Raw genomic sequence first — 21,507 nt, forward strand, 5'->3', positions numbered from 1 at the left:
CCGAGCATGGACAGCCCGCTTCCAATCATCCCACAGATGGTCAATGATATTCAGGTCTGGGGACTGGGATGGCCATTCCAGAACATTGTAATTGTTCCTCTGCATGAATGCCAGAGTCGATTTGGAGTGGTGTTTTGGATCATTGTCTTGCTGAAATATCCATCCCCAGCGTAACTTCAACTTCGTCACTGATTCTTGAACATTATTCTCAAGAATCTGCTGATACTGAGTGGAATCCATGCGACCCTTAACTTTAACAAGATTCCCGGTGCCGGCATTGGCCACACAGCCCCAAAGCATGATGGAACCTCCACCAAATCTTACAGTGGGTAGCATGTGTTTTTCTTGGAATGCTGTTTTTTTGGACGCCATGCATAACGCCTTTTTGTATGACCAACTCAATCTTTGTTTCATCAGTCCACAGCACCTTCTTCCAAAATGAAGCTGGCTTGTCCAAATGTGCTTTTGCATCGCTCAGGCGACTCTATTTGTGGCGTACGTGCAGAAACGGCTTCTTTCTCATCACTCTCCCATACAGCTTCTCCTTGTGCAAAGTGCGCTGTATTGTTGACCGATGCACAGTGACACCATCTGCAGCAAGATGATGCTGCAGCTCTTTGGAGGTGGTCTGTGGATTGTCCTTGACTCTTCTCACCATTCTTCTTCTCTGCCTTTCTGATATTTTTCTTGGCCTGCCACTTCTGGGCTTAACAAGAACTGTCCCTGTGGTCTTCCATCTCCTTACTATGTTCCTCACAGTGGAAACTGACAGGTTAAATCTCTGAGACAACTTTTTGTCTCCTTCCCCTGAACAACTATGTGGAACAATCTTTGATTTCAGATCATCTGAGAGTTGTTTTGAGTAGCCCATGATGCCACTCTTCAGAGGAGATTCAAATCGGAGAACAACTTGCAATTGGCCACCTTAAATCCCTTGTCTCATGATTGGATACACCTGGCTATGAAATGCAAAGGTCACTGAGGTTACAGAACCAATGTTGTGCTTCAGTAAGTCAGTAACAAGTAGTTAGGAGTATTCACATCCATAAAATGATAAGGGGACAAACATTTTTGCACTGGTCACATTTTGGTGTAATGCATATTGCACATTCTCTGTTAGTACAATAAACCTCATTCCAATCCTGAAATATTACTGTGTCCATCAGTTATTAGATAGATCAGACTGACATGGCAAACACCAAAATATTTACAACTAACAATGATTAAGATTAATAGGGGGGCACAAACTTTTTCATAGGACTGTACTTACTGGAGTGGAGTACAAGACACTGAAGCCTCATCAGATCTGGACATCCCTCAACACCAACTAAATGGAGAACCCCTTGAATGTAGATGTTGAAGAGCATTGGCCTTAGGCTACAACCATATTTGATTCCTCAGTTATGTTCCTAGATGTGGTTGGTGATTTGGCACAAACCCTTCTTGGCTTTTCTTAAGGACATTCTACTGGATGAGGAACCTGAGAATCCTCTTATTCAGGATAGAGATAAACAGTTTCCCCAGGGACCTGCGGAGTGCTGACAAATATCCCTCAATAACTGATCAGGTCTTACCTGTACCCGCTCTTATGTCGGGGAGTTATAGGGCTTTGGTTGTCACCACTCTTACATCTTCGGGAGATGTTCTCTGATACTTCCTTCAGTGTTTGGGGTCTCCAGAGTCTTTTCTCCATTGCATTTAGTTTTCTTCTGGTAGTTGATTCTTGGTCTTGGCTTCCATTGGGATCTCTGTGAAGATGTCCCTGAATTGTTGGAGCCAGATGTTGTCCCTGTGGATATAGAAGCTTTTTCTCTTACCATTTTTGCCCAGGTGGTTCCACGATTCACAGAGGTTGTTCTGGATGGAGTCTGGAGCTGCTACAGATGTGGCTTTGCTTCTCCTCTTTGGGGTAGCTTTATATTGGCATTATATTTGGTTATAGGATTCCCTCAGACCGCCATTCTTTGCTTCTCTTATTGGATATTACACATGATATCGCAGAGTAGGAGACATTATAGCTGGGAGGAGAAGAAGTCGCCGGCCGCACATCAGCGCCTTGTAGGAAGAAGAGGTAAGTACGAATTTCACTACAGAAAGAGGCAGTTGTGTGGTGAGGAAGCCCATGAGACCCCCGAGCCTAGTGGTCCAGCAACAACCGCGGTGAACCATATAGCTGTCTGTGCTGACTTTGTCTTGTCTACAGCTGTAGGTAGTGGATCGTGTGGTGCGGAGCGCAGGGACACTACAGCTACATGGTGCAGCTTGTCCTATGAATGAAGGCGCCCCCCGCTAACAGATCTATCTATCTATTATCTATCTATCTATCTATCTATCTATCTATCTATCTATCTGTTATCTATCTATCTCCTATCTATCTATCTATCTATCTATCTATCTATCTAACTATCTATCTATCTCCTATCTATCTATCTATCTATCTATCTATCTATCTCCTATCTATCTATCTATCTCCTATCTATCTATCTATCTATCTATCTATCTATCTGTCTGTCTCCTATCTATCTATCTATCTATCTATCTATCTCCTATCTATCTATCTATCTATCTATCTATCTATCTATCTATCTCCTATCTATCTATCTATCTATCTATCTATCTATCTATCTATCTATCTATCTATCTCCTATCTATCTATCTATCTCCTATCTATCTATCTATCTATCTCCTATCTATCTAACTATCTATCTCCTATCTATCTATCTCCCTATCTATCTATCTATCTATCTATCTATCTCCTATCTATCTATCTTCTATCTATCTATCTATCTATCTATCTATCTATCTATCTCCTATCTATCTATCTATCTATCTATCTATCTATCTCCTATCTATCTATCTATCTATCTCCTATCTATCTATATATCTATCTATCTATCTAACTATCTATCTATCTCCTATCTATCTATCTATCTATCTCCTATCTATCTATCTATCTATCTATCTATCTATCTATCTCCTATCTATCTATATATCTATCTCCTATCTATCTATCTATCTATCTATCTATCTATCTATCTCCTATCTATCTATCTTCTATCTATCTATCTATCTATCTATCTATCTATCTCCTATCTATCTATCTATCTATCTATCTATCTATCTATCTATCTATCATCTATCTATCTATCTATCTATCTATCTCCTATCTATCTATCTATCTATCTATCTATCTATCTCCTATCTATCTATCTATCTATCTATCTATCTATCTTCTATCTATCTATCTATCTCCTATCTATCTATCTATCTATCTATCTATCTATCATCTATCTATCTATCTATCTATCTATCTATCTATCTATCTCCTATCTATCTATCTATCTATCTATCTCCTATCTATCTATCTATCTATCTATCTATCTATCTTCTATCTATCTATCTATCTATCTATCTATCTATCTATCTATCTCCTATCTATCTATCTATCTATCTATCTATCTATCTATCTATCTATCTTCTATCTATCTATCTATCTTCTATCTATCTATCTATCTATCTATCTATCTATCTATCTATCTCCTATCTATATATCATCTACCTATCTCCTATCTATCTATCTATCTATCTATCTATCTATCTATCTATCTATCTTCTATCTATCTATCTATCTATCTCCTATCTATCTATTTATCTATCTATCTACCTATCTATCTATCTATCTATCTATCTATCTATCTATCTCCTATCTATCTATCTATCTATCTATCTATCTATCTCCTATCTATCTATCTATCTATCTATCTATCTATCTATCTCCTATCTATCTATCTATCTATCTATCTATCTATCATCTATCTATCTTATGAATATTGATCTACAGAGTTTTGCAAAAGCTGAAATCAAAGGGGCAAAAAAAAAGAGTCAAGAGAAATAGATCAGCAAATGGAGGAATTACAATAGAACCGCACAGGGACTGACCAAACCCAGAGAGTGACAAGTATGAAGAAGCCATGTGTGAACAGCTATATATGATACCTGATGTATCGATGACAAACACCACCTAAGAGCAGAGGATTACACAGAACTTATCGGACTGTAACCCTATACACCCAGACACCATCTGCACATAGAAGGACACACCTGGGGATGGCTCATACAGCTTTATTTATATGTGTAATAAATAATACTACGTCCTATGTCACTCCTGCTATCTCCTATGTCACCCCCTGCTACCTCCTATATCACCCCCTGCTACCTCCTATATCACCCCCTGCTACCTCCTATATCACCTCCTGCTACCTCCTATATCACCCCCTGCTACCTCCTATGTCACCCCTGCTACCTCCTATATCACCCCCTGCTACCTCCTATGTCACCCCCTGCTACCTCCTATGTCACCCCCTGCTACCTCCTATGTCACCCCCTGCTACCTCCTATGTCACCCCCTGCTACCTCCTATATCACCCCCTGCTACCTCCTATATCACCCCCTGCTACCTCCTATGTCACCCCTGCTACCTCCTATATCACCCCCTGCTACCTCCTATGTCACCCCCTGCTACCTCCTATGTCACCCCCTGCTACCTCCTATATCACCCTCCTGCTACCTCCTATATCACCCCCTGCTACCTCCTACATCACCCCCTGCTACCTCCTACGTCACCCCCTGCTACCTCCTATATCACCCCCTGCTACCTCCTATATCACCCCCTGCTACCTCCTATATCACCCCCTGCTACCTCCTATATCACCCCCTGCTACCTCCTATATCACCCCCTGCTACCTCCTATGTCACCCCCTGCTACCTCCTATATCACCCCCTGCTACCTCCTATATCACCCCCTGCTACCTCCTACGTCACCCCCTGCTACCTCCTATATCACCCCCTGCTACCTCCTACGTCACCCCCTGCTACCTCCTATATCACCCCCTGCTACCTCCTACGTCACCCCCTGCTACCTCCTATATCACCCCCTGCTACCTCCTATATCACCCCCTGCTACCTCCTATATCACCCCCTGCTACCTCCTATATCACCCCCTGCTACCTCCTATGTCACCCTCCTGCTACCTCCTATATCACCCCCTGCTACCTCCTATATCACCCCCTGCTACCTCCTATATCACCCTCTGCTACCTCCTGTATCACCCCCTGCTACCTCCTATATCACCCTCTGCTACCTCCTATGTCACCCCCTGCTACCTCCTATATCACCCCCTGCTACCTCCTATATCACCTCCTGCTACCTCCTATGTCACCCCCTGCTACCTCCTATATCACCCCCTGCTACCTCCTATGTCACCCCCTGCTACCTCCTATATCACCCCCTGCTACCTCCTATATCACCCCCTGCTACCTCCTATATCACCCCCTGCTACCCTGCTACCTCTTATATCACCCCCTGCTACCTCCTATATCACCCCCTGCTACCTCCTATATCACCCCCTGCTACCTCCTATATCACCCTCTGCTACCTCCTATATCACCCCCTGCTACCTCCTATATCACCTCCTGCTACCTCCTATGTCACCCCCTGCTACCTCCTATATCACCCCCTGCTACCTCCTATGTCACCCCCTCTACCTCCTATATCACCCCCTGCTACCTCCTATATCACCCCCTGCTACCTCCTATATCACCCTCTGCTACCTCCTATATCACCCCCTGCTACCTCCTATATCACCCCCTGCTACCTCCTATATCACCCCCTGCTACCTCCTATATCACCCCCTGCTACCTCCTATATCACCTCCTGCTACCTCCTATATCACCCCCTGCTACCTCCTATATCACCCCCTGCTACCTCCTATGTCACCCCCTGCTACCTCCTATATCACCCTCTGCTACCTCCTATGTCACCCCCTGCTACCTCCTATATCACCCCCTGCTACCTCCTATATCACCTCCTGCTACCTCCTATATCACCCCCTGCTACCTCCTATATCACCTCCTGCTACCTCCTATATCACCCTCTGCTACCTCCTGTGTCACCCCCTGCTACCTCCGATATCACCCCCTGCTACCTCCTATATCACCCCCTGCTACCTCCTATATCACCTCCTGCTACCTCCTATATCACCCCCTGCTACCTCCTATATCACCTCCTGCTACCTCCTATATCACCCCCTGCTACCTCCTGTGTCACCCCCTGCTACCTCCTATATCACCCCCTGCTACCTCCGATATCACCCCCTGTTACCTCCTATATCACCCCCTGCTACCTCCGATATCACCCCCTGCTACCTCCTATATCACCCCCTGCTACCTCCGATATCACCCCCTGCTACCTCCTATATCACCCCCTGCTACCTCCTATATCACCCCCTGCTACCTCCTATGTCACCCCCTGCTACCTCCTATATCACCCCCTGCTACCTCCTATATCACCCCCTGCTACCTCCGATATCACCCCCTGCTACCTCCTATATCACCCCCTGCTACCTCCTATATCACCCCCTGCTACCTCCTATATCACCCCCTGCTATCTCCTATGTCACCCCCTGCTATCTCCTATGTCACCCCCTGCTACCTCCTATATCACCCCCTGCTACCTCCTATGTCACCCCCTGCTACCTCCTATATCACCCCCTGCTATCTCCTATGTCACCCCCTGCTATCTCCTATGTCACCCCCTGCTACCTCCTATATCACCCCCTGCTACCTCCTATATCACCCCCTGCTACCTCCTGTGTCACCCCCTGCTACCTCCTATGTCACCCCCTGCTACCTCCTGTGTCACCCCCTGCTACCTCCTATATCACCCCCTGCTACCTCCTATATCACCCCCTGCTACCTCCTATGTCACCCCTGCAACCTCCTATGTCACCCCTGCTACCTCCTATATCACCCCCTGCTACCTCCGATATCACCCCCTGCTACCTCCTATATCACCCCCTGCTACCTCCTATATTACCCCCTGCTACCTCCTATATCACCCCCTGCTACCTCCTATATCACCCCCTGCTACCTCCTAAATCACCCCCTGCTACCTCCTATATTACCCCCTGCTACCTCCTATATCACCCCCTGCTACCTCCTATGTCACCCCCTGCTACCTCCTATGTCACCCCCTTCTACCTCCTATATCACCCCCTGCTACCTCCTATATCACCCCCTGCTACCTCCTATGTCACCCCTGCTACCTCCTATATCACCCCCTGCTACCTCCTATATCACCCCCTGCTACCTCCTATATCAGCCCCTGCCACCTCCTATATCACCCCCTGTTACCTCCGATATCACCCCCTGCTACCTCCTATATCAGCCCCTGCCACCTCCTATATCACCCCCTGCTACCTTCTATATCACCCCCTGCTACCTCCTATATCACCCCCTGCTACCTCCTATGTCACCCTCTGCTACCTCCTATATCACCCCCTGCTACCTCCTATATCACCCCCTGCTACCTCCTGTGTCACCCCTTGCTACCTCCTATGTCACCCCCTGCTACTTCCTATATCAGCCCCTGCTACCTCCTATATCACCCCCTGCTACCTCCTATATCACCCCTGCTACCTCCTATGTCACCCCCTGCTACCTCCTGTGTCACCCCTATGCTACCTCTTATATCACCCCCCTGCTACCTCCTATGTCACCCCCTGCTACCTCCTATATCACCCCCTGCTACCTCCTATATCAGCCCCTGCTACCTCCTATATCACCCCCTGCTACTTCCTATGTCAACCCCTGCTACCTCTTATATCAGCCCCTGCTACCTCCTATGTCACCCCTTGCTACCTCCTATATCACCCCCTGCTACCTCCTATATCACCCCCTGCTACCTCCTATATCATCTCCTGCTACCTCCTATGTCACCCCGTGCTACCTCCTATGTCACCCCCTGCTACCTCCTATATCAGCCCCTGCCACCTCCTATATCATCATCCTGCTACCTCCTATATCATCTCCTGCTACCTCCTATGTCACCCTCCTGCTACCTCCTATATCACCCCCTGCTACCTCCTATATCACCCCCTGCTACCTCCTATATCATCTCCTGCTACCTCCTATATCATCTCCTGCTACCTCCTACATCACCCCCTGCTACCTCCTATATCATCTCCTGCTACCTCCTATATCATCTCCTGCTACCTCCTATATCACCCCCTGCTACCTCCTATATCACCCCCTGCTACCTCCTATATCACCCCCTGCTACCTCCTATATCATCTCCTGCTACCTCCTATGTCACCCTCCTGCTACCTCCTATATTACCCCCTGCTACCTCCTATATCACCCCCTGCTACCTCCTATATCACCCTCCTGCTACCTCCTATATCACCCCCTGCTACCTCCTATATCACCCCCTGCTACCTCCTATGTCACCCCTTGCTACCTCCTGTGTCACCCCCTGCTACCTCCTATGTCACCCCCTGCTACTTCCTACATCAGCCCCTGCTACCTCCTATATCACCCCCTGCTACTTCCTATATCACCCCCTGCTACCTCCTATGTCACCCCCTGCTACCTCCTGTGTCACCCCCATGCTACCTCCTATATCACCCCCCTGCTACCTCCTATATCACCCCCTGCTACCTCCTATATCAGCCCCTGCTACCTCCTATATCACCCCCTGCTACCTCCTATGTCACCCCCTGCTACCTCTTATATCAGCCCCTGCTACCTCCTATGTCACCCCCTGCTACCTCCTATATCACCCCCTGCTACCTCCTATATCATCTCCTGCTACCTGCTATGTCACCCCGTGCTACCTCCTATGTCACCCCCTGCTACCTCCTGTGTCACCTACTGCTACCTCCTATGTCACCCCCTGCTACCTCCTATATCAGCCCCTGCAACCTCCTATATCACCTCCTGCTACCTCCTATATCACCCCCTGCTACCTCCTATATCACCCTCCTGCTACCTCCTATATCATCTCCTGCTACCTCCTATGTCACCCTCCTGCTACCTCCTATATCACCCCCTGCTACCTCCTATATCACCCCCTGCTACCTCCTATATCATCTCCTGCTACCTCCTATATCATCTCCTGCTACCTCCTATATCACCCCCTGCTACCTCCTATATCACCCCCTGCTATCTCCTATATCACCCTCCTGCTACCTCCTATATCATCTCCTGCTACCTCCTATATCACCCCCTGCTATCTCCTATATCACCCTCCTGCTACCTCCTATATCATCTCCTGCTACCTCCTATGTCACCCTCCTGCTACCTCCTATATCACCCCCTGCTACCTCCTATATCACCCCCTGCTACCTCCTATATCACCCTCCTGCTACCTCCTATATCACCCCCTGCTACCTCCTATATCACCCCCTGCTACCTCCTATATCACCCCCTGCTACCTCCTATATCATCTCCTGCTACCTCCTATGTCACCCTCCTGCTACCTCCTATATTACCCCCTGCTACCTCCTATATCACCCCCTGCTACTTCCTATATCACCCTCCTGCTACCTCCTATATCACCCCCCTGCTACCTCCTATATCACCCACTGCTACCTCCTATGTCACCCTCCTGCTACCTCCTATATCACCCCTGCTACCTACTATATCACCACCTGCTACCTCCTATGTCACCCCCTGCTACCTCCTATATCACCTCCTGCTACCTCCTATATCAGCCCCTGCCACCTCCTATATCACCTCCTGCTACCTCCTATATCACCCCTGCTACCTCCTATATCAGCCCCTGCCACCTCCTATATCACCTCCTGCTACCTCCTATATCATCTCCTGCTACCTCCTATGTCACCCTCCTGCTACCTCTTATGTCACCCTTCTGCTACCTCCTATATCACCCCCTGCTACCTCCTATATCACCCCCTGCTACCTCCTATATCACCCCCTGCTACCTCCTATATCATCTCCTGCTACCTCCTATATCACCCCCTGCTACCTCCTATATCATCTCCTGCTACCTCCTATATCATCTCCTGCTACCTCCTATATCACCCTCCTGCTACCTCCTATATCACCCCCTGCTACCTCCTATATCACCCCCTGCTACCTCCTATATCACCCCCTGCTACCTCCTATATCATCTCCTGCTACCTCCTATGTCACCCTCCTGCTACCTCCTATATTACCCCCTGCTACCTCCTATATCATCTCCTGCTACCTCCTATATCACCCTCCTGCTACCTCCTATATCACCCCCTGCTACCTCCTATATCACCCCCTGCTACCTCCTATATCACCCCCAGCTACCTCCTATATCATCTCCTGCTACCTCCTATATCATCTCTTGCTACCTCCTATATCATCTCCTGCTACCTCCTATATCATCTCCTGCTACCTCCTATGTCACCCTCCTGCTACCTCCTATATCACCCCCTGCTACCTCCTATATCACCCCCTGCTACCTTCTATATCACCCCCCTGCTACCTCCTATATCACCCCCTGCTACCTCCTATATCACCCCCTGCTACCTCCTATATCACCCCCTGCTACCTCCTATATCACCCCCTGCTACCTCCTATATTAGCCCCTGCTACCTCCTATATCACCCCTTGCTACCTCCTATGTCACCCCCTGCTACCTCCTATATCAGCCCCTGCTACCTCCTATGTCACCCCCTGCTACCTCCTATATCACCCCTGCTACCTCCTACATCATCTCCTGCTACCTCCTATGTCACCCCGTGCTACCTCCTATGTCACCCCCTGCTACCTCCTATGTCACCTCCTGCTACCTCCTATGTCACCCCCTGCTACCTCCTATATCAGCCCCTGCTACCTCCTATATTGCCCCCTGCTACCTCCTATATCACCCCTGCTACCTCCTATATCACCCCTGCTACCTCCTATATCACCCCCTGCTACCTCCTATATCACCCCTGCTACCTCCTATGTCACCCTCCTGCAACCTCCTATATCACCCCCTGCTACCTCCTATATCACCCCCTGCAACCTCCTATGTCACCCCCTGCTACCTCCTATATCAGCCCCTGCTACCTCCTATATTGCCCCCTGCTACCTCCTATGTCACCCCCTGCTACCTCCTATATCAGCCCCTGCTACCTCCTATGTCACCCCCTGCTACCTCCTATGTCACCCCCTGCTACCTCCTATATCACCCCCTGCTACCTCCTATATCATCTCATGCTACCTCCTATGTCACCCCGTGCTACCTCCTATGTCACCCCCTGCTACCTCCTATGTCACCCCCTGCTACCTCCTGTGTCACCCCCTGCTACCTCCTATGTCACCCCCTGCTACCTCCTATATCAGCCCCTGCTACCTCCTATATCACCCCCTGCTACCTCCTATGTCACCCCCTGCTACCTCCTATGTCACCCCCTGCTACCTCCTATGTCACCCCCTGCTACCTCCTATATCACCCCCTGCTACCTCCTATATCATCTCTTGCTACCTCCTATGTCACCCCGTGCTACCTCCTATGTCACCCCCTGCTACCTCCTATGTCACCTCCTGCTACCTCCTATGTCACCCCCTGCTACCTCCTATATCAGCCCCTGCCACCTCCTATATCACCTCCTGCTACCTCCTCTATCACCCCCTGCTACCTCCTATATCATCTCCTGCTACCTCCTATGTCACCCCCTGCTACCTCCTATGTCACCCTCCTGCTACCTCCTATATCACCCCTGCTACCTCCTATATCACCCTCTGCTACCTCCTATATCACCCCTGCTACCTCCTATATCACCCCCTGCTACCTCCTATATCACCCCCTGCTACCTCCTATATCATCTCCTGCTACCTCCTATATCATCTCCTGCTACCTCCTATATCACCCCCTGCTACCTCCTATATCACCCCCTGCTACCTCCTATATCACCCCCTGCTACCTCCTATATCACCCCCTGCTACCTCCTATATCACCCCTGCTACCTCCTATGTCACCCCCTGCTACCTCCTATATCACCCCTTGTTACCTCCTATATCACCCCCTGCTACCTCCTATATCACCCCCTGCTACCTCCTATATCACCCCCTGCTACCTCCTATATCAGCCCCTGCTACCTCCTATATTGCCCCCTGCTACCTCCTATGTCACCCCCTGCTACCTCCTATATCAGCCCCTGCTACCTCCTATGTCACCCCCTGCTACCTCCTATGTCACCCCCTGCTACCTCCTATATCACCCCCTGCTACCTCCTATATCATCTCATGCTACCTCCTATGTCACCCCGTGCTACCTCCTATGTCACCCCCTGCTACCTCCTATGTCACCCCCTGCTACCTCCTGTGTCACCCCTGCTACCTCCTATGTCACCCCCTGCTACCTCCTATATCAGCCCCTGCTACCTCCTATATCACCCCCTGCTACCTCCTATGTCACCCCTGCTACTCCTATGTCACCCCCTGCTACCTCCTATGTCACCCCCTGCTACCTCCTATATCACCCCCTGCTACTCCTATATCATCTCTTGCTACCTCCTATGTCACCCCGTGCTACCTCCTATGTCACCCCCTGCTACCTCCTATGTCACCTCCTGCTACCTCCTATGTCACCCCCTGCTACCTCCTATATCAGCCCCTGCCACCTCCTATATCACCTCCTGCTACCTCCTCTATCACCCCCTGCTACCTCCTATATCATCTCCTGCTACCTCCTATGTCACCCCCTGCTACCTCCTATGTCACCCTCCTGCTACCTCCTATATCACCCCCTGCTACCTCCTATATCACCCTCTGCTACCTCCTATATCACCCCCTGCTACCTCCTATATCACCCCTGCTACCTCCTATATCACCCCCTGCTACCTCCTATATCATCTCCTGCTACCTCCTATATCATCTCCTGCTACCTCCTATATCACCCCCTGCTACCTCCTATATCACCCCCTGCTACCTCCTATATCACCCCCTGCTACCTCCTATATCACCCCTGCTACCTCCTATATCACCCCCTGCTACCTCCTATGTCACCCCCTGCTACCTCCTATATCACCCCTTGTTACCTCCTATATCACCCCCTGCTACCTCCTATATCACCCCCTGCTACCTCCTATATCACCCCCTGCTACCTCCTATATCACCCCCAGCTACCTCCTATATCATCTCCTGCTACCTCCTATATCATCTCTTGCTACCTCCTATATCATCTCCTGCTACCTCCTATATCATCTCCTGCTACCTCCTATGTCACCCTCCTGCTACCTCCTATATCACCCCCTGCTACCTCCTATATCACCCCCTGCTACCTTCTATATCACCCCCCTGCTACCTCCTATATCACCCCCTGCTACCTCCTATATCACCCCCTGCTACCTCCTATATCACCCCCTGCTACCTCCTATATCACCCCCTGCTACCTCCTATATTAGCCCCTGCTACCTCCTATATCACCCCTTGCTACCTCCTATGTCACCCCCTGCTACCTCCTATATCAGCCCCTGCTACCTCCTATGTCACCCCCTGCTACCTCCTATATCACCCCCTGCTACCTCCTATATCATCTCCTGCTACCTCCTATGTCACCCCGTGCTACCTCCTATGTCACCCCCTGCTACCTCCTATGTCACCTCCTGCTACCTCCTATGTCACCCCCTGCTACCTCCTATATCAGCCCCTGCTACCTCCTATATTGCCCCCTGCTACCTCCTATATCACCCCTGCTACCTCCTATATCACCCCTGCTACCTCCTATATCACCCCCTGCTACCTCCTATATCACCCCCTGCTACCTCCTATGTCACCCTCCTGCAACCTCCTATATCACCCCCTGCTACCTCCTATATCACCCCCTGCAACCTCCTATGTCACCCCCTGCTACCTCCTATATCAGCCCCTGCTACCTCCTATATTGCCCCCTGCTACCTCCTATGTCACCCCCTGCTACCTCCTATATCAGCCCCTGCTACCTCCTATGTCACCCCCTGCTACCTCCTATGTCACCCCCTGCTACCTCCTATATCACCCCCTGCTACCTCCTATATCATCTCATGCTACCTCCTATGTCACCCCGTGCTACCTCCTATGTCACCCCCTGCTACCTCCTATGTCACCCCCTGCTACCTCCTGTGTCACCCCCTGCTACCTCCTATGTCACCCCCTGCTACCTCCTATATCAGCCCCTGCTACCTCCTATATCACCCCCTGCTACCTCCTATGTCACCCCCTGCTACCTCCTATGTCACCCCCTGCTACCTCCTATGTCACCCCCTGCTACCTCCTATATCACCCCCTGCTACCTCCTATATCATCTCTTGCTACCTCCTATGTCACCCCGTGCTACCTCCTATGTCACCCCCTGCTACCTCCTATGTCACCTCCTGCTACCTCCTATGTCACCCCTGCTACCTCCTATATCAGCCCCTGCCACCTCCTATATCACCTCCTGCTACCTCCTCTATCACCCCCTGCTACCTCCTATATCATCTCCTGCTACCTCCTATGTCACCCCCTGCTACCTCCTATGTCACCCTCCTGCTACCTCCTATATCACCCCCTGCTACCTCCTATATCACCCTCTGCTACCTCCTATATCACCCCTGCTACCTCCTATATCACCCCCTGCTACCTCCTATATCACCCCCTGCTACCTCCTATATCATCTCCTGCTACCTCCTATATCATCTCCTGCTACCTCCTATATCACCCCCTGCTACCTCCTATATCACCCCCTGCTACCTCCTATATCACCCCCTGCTACCTCCTATATCACCCCCTGCTACCTCCTATATCACCCCCTGCTACCTCCTATGTCACCCCCTGCTACCTCCTATATCACCCCTTGTTACCTCCTATATCACCCCCTGCTACCTCCTATATCACCCCCTGCTACCTCCTATATCACCCCCTGCTACCTCCTATATCAGCCCCTGCTACCTCCTATATTGCCCCCTGCTACCTCCTATGTCACCCCCTGCTACCTCCTATATCAGCCCCTGCTACCTCCTATGTCACCCCCTGCTACCTCCTATGTCACCCCCTGCTACCTCCTATATCACCCCCTGCTACCTCCTATATCATCTCATGCTACCTCCTATGTCACCCCGTGCTACCTCCTATGTCACCCCCTGCTACCTCCTATGTCACCCCCTGCTACCTCCTGTGTCACCCCCTGCTACCTCCTATGTCACCCCCTGCTACCTCCTATATCAGCCCCTGCTACCTCCTATATCACCCCCTGCTACCTCCTATGTCACCCCCTGCTACCTCCTATGTCACCCCCTGCTACCTCCTATGTCACCCCCTGCTACCTCCTATATCACCCCCTGCTACCTCCTATATCACCCCCTGCTACCTCCTATATCATCTCCTGCTACCTCCTATGTCACCCCGTGCTACCTCCTATGTCACCCCCTGCTACCTCCTATGTCACCTCCTGCTACCTCCTATGTCACCCCCTGCTACCTCCTATATCAGCCCCTGCCACCTCCTATATCACCTCCTGCTACCTCCTCTATCACCCCCTGCTACCTCCTATATCACCCCCTGCTACCTCCTATATCATCCCCTGCTACCTCCTATATCACCCCCTGCTACCTCCTATATCACCCCCTGCTACCTCCTATGTCACCCCCTGCTACCTCCTATATCACCCCTTGTTACCTCCTATATCACCCCCTGCTACCTCCTATATCACCCCCTGCTACCTCCTATATCACCCCCTGCTACCTCCTATGTCACCCCCTGCTACCTCCTGTGTCACCCCCTGCTACCTCCTATGTCACCCCCTGCTACTTCCTATATCATCTCCTGCTACCTCCTATGTTACCCTCCTGCTACCTCCTATATCACCCCCTGCTACCTCCTATATCACCCCCTGCTACCTCCTATGTCACCCCCTGCTCCCTCCTATATCACCCCTTGTTACCTCCTATATCATCTCCTGCTACCTCCTATATCACCCCCTGCTACCTCCTATATCACCCCCTGCTACCTCCTATGTCACCCCCTGCTACCTCCTGTGTCACCCCCATGCTACCTCCTATATCACCCCCCTGCTACCTCCTATGTCACCCCCTGCTACCTCCTATATCACCCCCTGCTACATCCTATATCAGCCCTTGCTACCTCCTATATCACCCCCTGCTACCTCCTATATCACCCCCTGCTACCTCCTATATCACCCCCTGCTACCTCCTATGTCACCCCCTGCTACCTCCTGTGTCACCCCCATGCTACCTCCTATATCACCCCCCTGCTACCTCCTATGTCACCCCCTGCTACCTCCTATATCACCCCCTGCTACCTCCTATATCAGCCCCTGCCACCTCCTATATTACCTCCTGCTACCTCCTATATCACCCCCTGCTACCTCCTATATCATCTCCTGCTACCTCCTATGTCACCCCCTGCTACCTCCTGTGTCACCCCCATGCTACCTCCTATATCACCCCCCTGCTACCTCCTATGTCACCCCCTGCTACCTCCTATATCACCCCCTGCTACCTCCTATGTCACCCCCTGCTACCTCCTATATCACCCCCTGCTACCTCCTATATCACCCCCTGTTACCTCCTATATCACCCCCTGCTACCTCCTATATCACCCCCTGCTACCTCCTATGTCACCCCCTGCTACCTCCTATGTCACCCCCTGCTACATCCTATATCACCCCCTGCTACCTCCTATATCACCCCCTGCTACCTCCTATGTCACACTCCTGCTACCTCCTATGTCACCCCCTGCTACCTCCTATATCACCCCCTGCTACCTCCTATGTCACCCCCTGCTACCTCCTATGTCACCCCCTGCTACCTCCTATGTCACCCCCTGCTACCTCCTATGTCACCCCCTGCTACCTCCTATGTCACCCCCTGCTACCTCCTATGTCACCCCCTGCTACCTCCTATATCACCCCCCTGCTACCTCCTATATCACCCCCTGCTACCTCCTATATCACCCCCCCTGCTACCTCCTATGTCACCCTCCTGCTACCTCCTGTGTCACCCCCTGCTACCTCCTATATCACCCCCCTGCTACCTCCTGTGTCAATCTCTGCTACCTCCTATGTCACCCCCTGCTACCTCCTGTGTCACCCCCTGTTTCCTCCTATGTCACCCCCTGCTACCTCTTGTGTCACCCCCTATTTCCTCCTATGTCACCCCCTGCTACCTCCTGTGTCACCCCCTGCTACCTCCTATATCACCCCCCTGCTACCTCCTATGTCACCCCCTGCTACCTCCTATGTCACCCACTGCTACCTCCTGTGTCACCCCCTGTTTCCTCCTATGTCACCCCCTGCTACCTCCTGTGTCACCCCCTGCTACCTCCTATGTCACTCCTGCTACCTCCTGTGTCACCCCCTGCTACCTCCTATATCACCCCCTGCTACCTCCTATATCACCCCCTGCTACCTCCTATATCACCCCCTGCTACCTCCTATGTCACTCCCTGCTACCTCCTATGTCACCCCCTGCTACCTCCTATGTCACCCCCTGCTACCTCCTGTGTCACCCCCTGTTTCCTCCTATGTCACCCCCTGCTACCTCCTGTGTCACCCCCTGCTACCTCCTATGTCACCCCCTGCTACCTCCTGTGTCACCCGCTGCTACCTCCTATGTCACTCCTGCTACCTCCTGTGTCACCCCCCTGCTACCTCCTATATCACCCCCTGCTACCTCCTGTGTCACCCCCTGTTTCCTCCTATGTCACCCCCCTGCTACCTCCTGTGTCACCCCCTGCTACCTCCTATGTCACCCCCTGCTACCTCCTGTGTCACCCCCTGCTACCTCCTATGTCACTCCTGCTACCTCCTGTGTCACCCCCTTGTTACCTCCTATGTCACTCCCTGCTACCTCCTTTGTCACCCCCTGCTACCTCCTATGTCACCCCCTGCTACCTCCTGTGTCACCCCCTGCTACCTCCTATATCACTCCTGCTACCTCCTGTGTCACCCCCTGCTACCTCCTATGTCACTCCTGCTAGCCTCCTGTGTCCCCCCCTGCTACCTCCTATGTCACCCCCCTGCTACCTCCTATTATCAGCCCCTGCTACCTCCTATGTCACCCCCTGCTACCTCCTATGTCACCCCCTGCTACCTCCTATATCACCCCCTGCTACCTCCTATATCACCTCCTGCTACCTCCTATGTTACCCCCTGCTACCTCCTGTGTCACCTCCTGCTACCTCCTATGTCACCCCCTGCTACCTCCTATATCAGCCCCTGCCACCTCCTATATCACCTCCTGCTACCTCCTATATCACCCCCTGCTACCTCCTATATCATCTCCTGCTACCTCCTATGTCACCCTCCTGCTACCTCCTATATCACCCCCTGCTACATCCTATATCAGCCCTTGCTACCTTCCTATATCACCCCCTGCTACCTCCTATATCACCCCCTGCTACCTCCTATGTCACCCCCTGCTACCTCCTGTGTCACCCCCCATGCTACCTCCTATATCACCCCCTGCTACCTCCTATGTCACCCCCTGCTACCTCCTATATCACCCCCTGCTACCTCCTATATCAGCCTTGCTACCTCCTATATCACCCCTGCTACCTCCTATGTCACCCCCTGCTACCTCCTATATCAGACCCTGCTACCTCCTATGTCACCCCCTGCTACCTCCTATATCAGCCCCTGCCACCTCCTATATCACCTCCTGCTACCTCCTATATCACCCCCTGCTACCTCCTATATCATCTCCTGCTACCTCCTATGTCACCCCCTGCTACCTCCTGTGTCACCCCCATGCTACCTCCTATATCACCCCCCCTGCTACCTCCTATGTCACCCCCTGCTACCTCCTATATCACCCCCTGCTACCTCCTATGTCCACCCCCTGCTACCTCCTATATCACCCCTGCTACCTCCTATGTCACCCCTGCTACCTCCATATATCACCCCCTGTTACCTCCTATATCACCCCCTGCCTACCTCCTATATCACCCCCCTGCTACCTCCTATGTCACCCCCCTGCTACCTTCCTATGTCACCCCCTGCTACATCCTATATCACCCCCTGCTACCTCCTATATACCCCCTGCTACCTCCTATGTCACACTCCTGCTACCTCCTATGTCACCCCCTGCTACCTCCTATATCACCCCCTGCTACCTCCTATGTCACCCCCTGCTACCTCCTATGTCACCCCCTGCTACCTCCTATGTCACCCCCTGCTACCTCCTATGTCACCCCCTGCTACCTCCTATGTCACCCCCTGCTACCTCCTATATCACCCCCTGCTACCTCCTATGTCACCCCCTGCTACCTCCTATGTCACCCCCTGCTACCTCCTATATCACCCCCTGCTACCTCCTATGTCACCCTCCTGCTACCTCCTGTGTCACCCCCTGCTACCTCCTATATCACCCCCCTGCTACCTCCTGTGTCAACCTCTGCTACCTCCTATGTCACCCCCTGCTACCTCCTGTGTCACCCCCTGTTTCCTCCTATGTCACCCCCTGCTACCTCTTGTGTCACCCCCTATTTTCCTCCTATGTCACCCCCTGCTACCTCCTGTGTCCACCCCCCCTGCTACCTCCTATATCACCCCCCTGCTACCTCCTATGTCACCCCCTGCTACCTCCTATGTCACCCACTGCTACCTCCTGTGTCACCCCCTGTTTCCTCCTATGTCACCCCCTGCTACCTCCTGTGTACACCCCCTGCTACCTCCTATGTCACTCCTGCTACCTCCTGTGTCACCCCCTGCTACCTCCTATATCACCCCCTGCTACCTCCTATATCACCCCCTGCTACCTCCTATATCACCCCCTGCTACCTCCTATGTCACTCCCTGCTACCTCCTATGTCACCCCCTGCTACCTCCTATGTCACCCCCTGCTACCTCCTGTGTCACCCCCCTGTTTCCTCCTATGTCACCCCCTGCTACCTCCTGTGTCACCCCCTGCTACTCCTATGTCACCCCCTGCTACCTCCTGTGTCACCCGCTGCTACCTCCTATGTCACTCCTGCTTACCTCCTGTGTCACCCCCCTGCTACCTCCTATATCACCCCCTGCTACCTCCTGTGTCACCCCCTGTTTCCTCCTATGTCACCCCCTGCTACCTCCTGTGTCACCCCCTGCTACCTCCTATGTCACCCCCTGCTACCTCCTGTGTCACCCCCTGCTACCTCCTATGTCACTCCTGCTACCTCCTGTGTCACCCCTTGTTACCTCCTATGTCACTCCCTGCTACCTCCTTTGTCACCCCCTGCTACCTCCTATGTCACCCCCTGCTACCTCCTGTGTCACCCCTGCTACCTCCTATATCACTCCTGCTACCTCCTGTGTCACCCCCTGCTACCTCCTATGTCACTCCTGCTACCTCCTGTGTCACCCCCTGCTACCTCCTATGTCACCCCCTGCTACCTCCTATATCAGCCCCTGCTACCTCCTATGTCACCCCCTGCTACCTCCTATGTCACCCCCTGCTACCTCCTATATCACCCCCTGCTACCTCCTATATCACCTCCTGCTACCTCCTATGTCACCCCCTGCTACCTCCTGTGTCACCTCCTGCTACCTCCTATGTCACCCCCTGCTACCTCCTATATCAGCCCCTGCACTCCCTATATCACCTCCTGCTACCTCCTATATCACCCCCTGCTACCTCCTATATCATCTCCTGCTACCTCTATGTCACCTCCTGCTACCTCCTATATCACCCCCTGCTACCTCCTATATCACCCTCTGCTACCTCCTATATCACCCCCTGTACCTCCTATATCATCTCCTGCTACCTCCTATATCATCTCCTGCTCACTCCCTATATCACCCCCTGCTACCTCCTATATCATCTCCTGCTACCTCCTATGTCACCCTCCTGCTACCTCCTATATCACCCCCTGCTACCTCCTATATCACCCCCTGCTACCTCCTGTGTCACCCCCTGCTACCTCCTATATCACCCCCTGCTACCTCCTGTATCACCCCCTGCTACCTCCTATATCACCCCCTGCTACCTCCTATATCACCCCCTGCTACCTCCTATATCACCCCCTGCTACCTCCTATGTCACACCCTGCTACCTCCTGTGTCACCCCCTGCTACCTCCTATGTCACCCCCTGCTACTTCCTATATCAGCCCCTGCTACCTCCTATATCACCCCTGCTACCTCCTATATCACCCCCTGCTACCTCCTATGTCACCCCTGCTACCTCCTGTGTCACCCCCATGCTACCTCCTATATCACCCCCCCTGCTACCTCCTATGTCACCCCCTGCTACCTCCTATATCACCCCCTGCTACCTCCTATGTCACCCCCTGCTACCTCCTATATCACCCCCTGCTACCTCCTATATCACCCCCCTGTTACCTCCTATATCACCCCCTGCTACCTCCTATATCACCCCCTGCTACCTCCTATGTCACCCCTGCTACCTCCTATGTCACCCCTGCTACCTCCTATATCACCCCCTGCTACCTCCTATGTCACACTCCTGCTACCTCCTATGTCACCCCCTGCTACCTCCTATATCACCCCCTGCTACCTCCTATGTCACACCCCTGCTACCTCCTATGTCACCCCCTGCTACCTCCTATGTCACCCCCTGCTACCTCCTATATCACCCCTGCTACCTCCTATGTCACCCCCTGCTACCTCCGATGTCACCCCTGCTACCCTATATCACCCCCTGCTACCTTCTATATCACCCCCTGCTAACGTCCTATGTCACCCCCTGCTATCTCCTATATCACCCCCTGCTACC

At 51.9% G+C, this 21,507-nt stretch overlaps 1 protein-coding gene across 3 annotated transcripts in view; it reads left to right on the forward strand.

Moving 5' to 3' along the window:
- The window catches only part of LOC142183548 (membrane-spanning 4-domains subfamily A member 4A-like), a 55,775-nt gene that overhangs the window by 10,190 nt on the left and 24,078 nt on the right, over positions 1 to 21,507 (forward strand). The window lies entirely within an intron of this gene.

The sequence above is a fragment of the Leptodactylus fuscus genome, chromosome 10, assembly GCF_031893055.1.
Source record: "Leptodactylus fuscus isolate aLepFus1 chromosome 10, aLepFus1.hap2, whole genome shotgun sequence".
Classification (NCBI taxonomy): Eukaryota; Metazoa; Chordata; class Amphibia; order Anura; family Leptodactylidae; genus Leptodactylus; species Leptodactylus fuscus.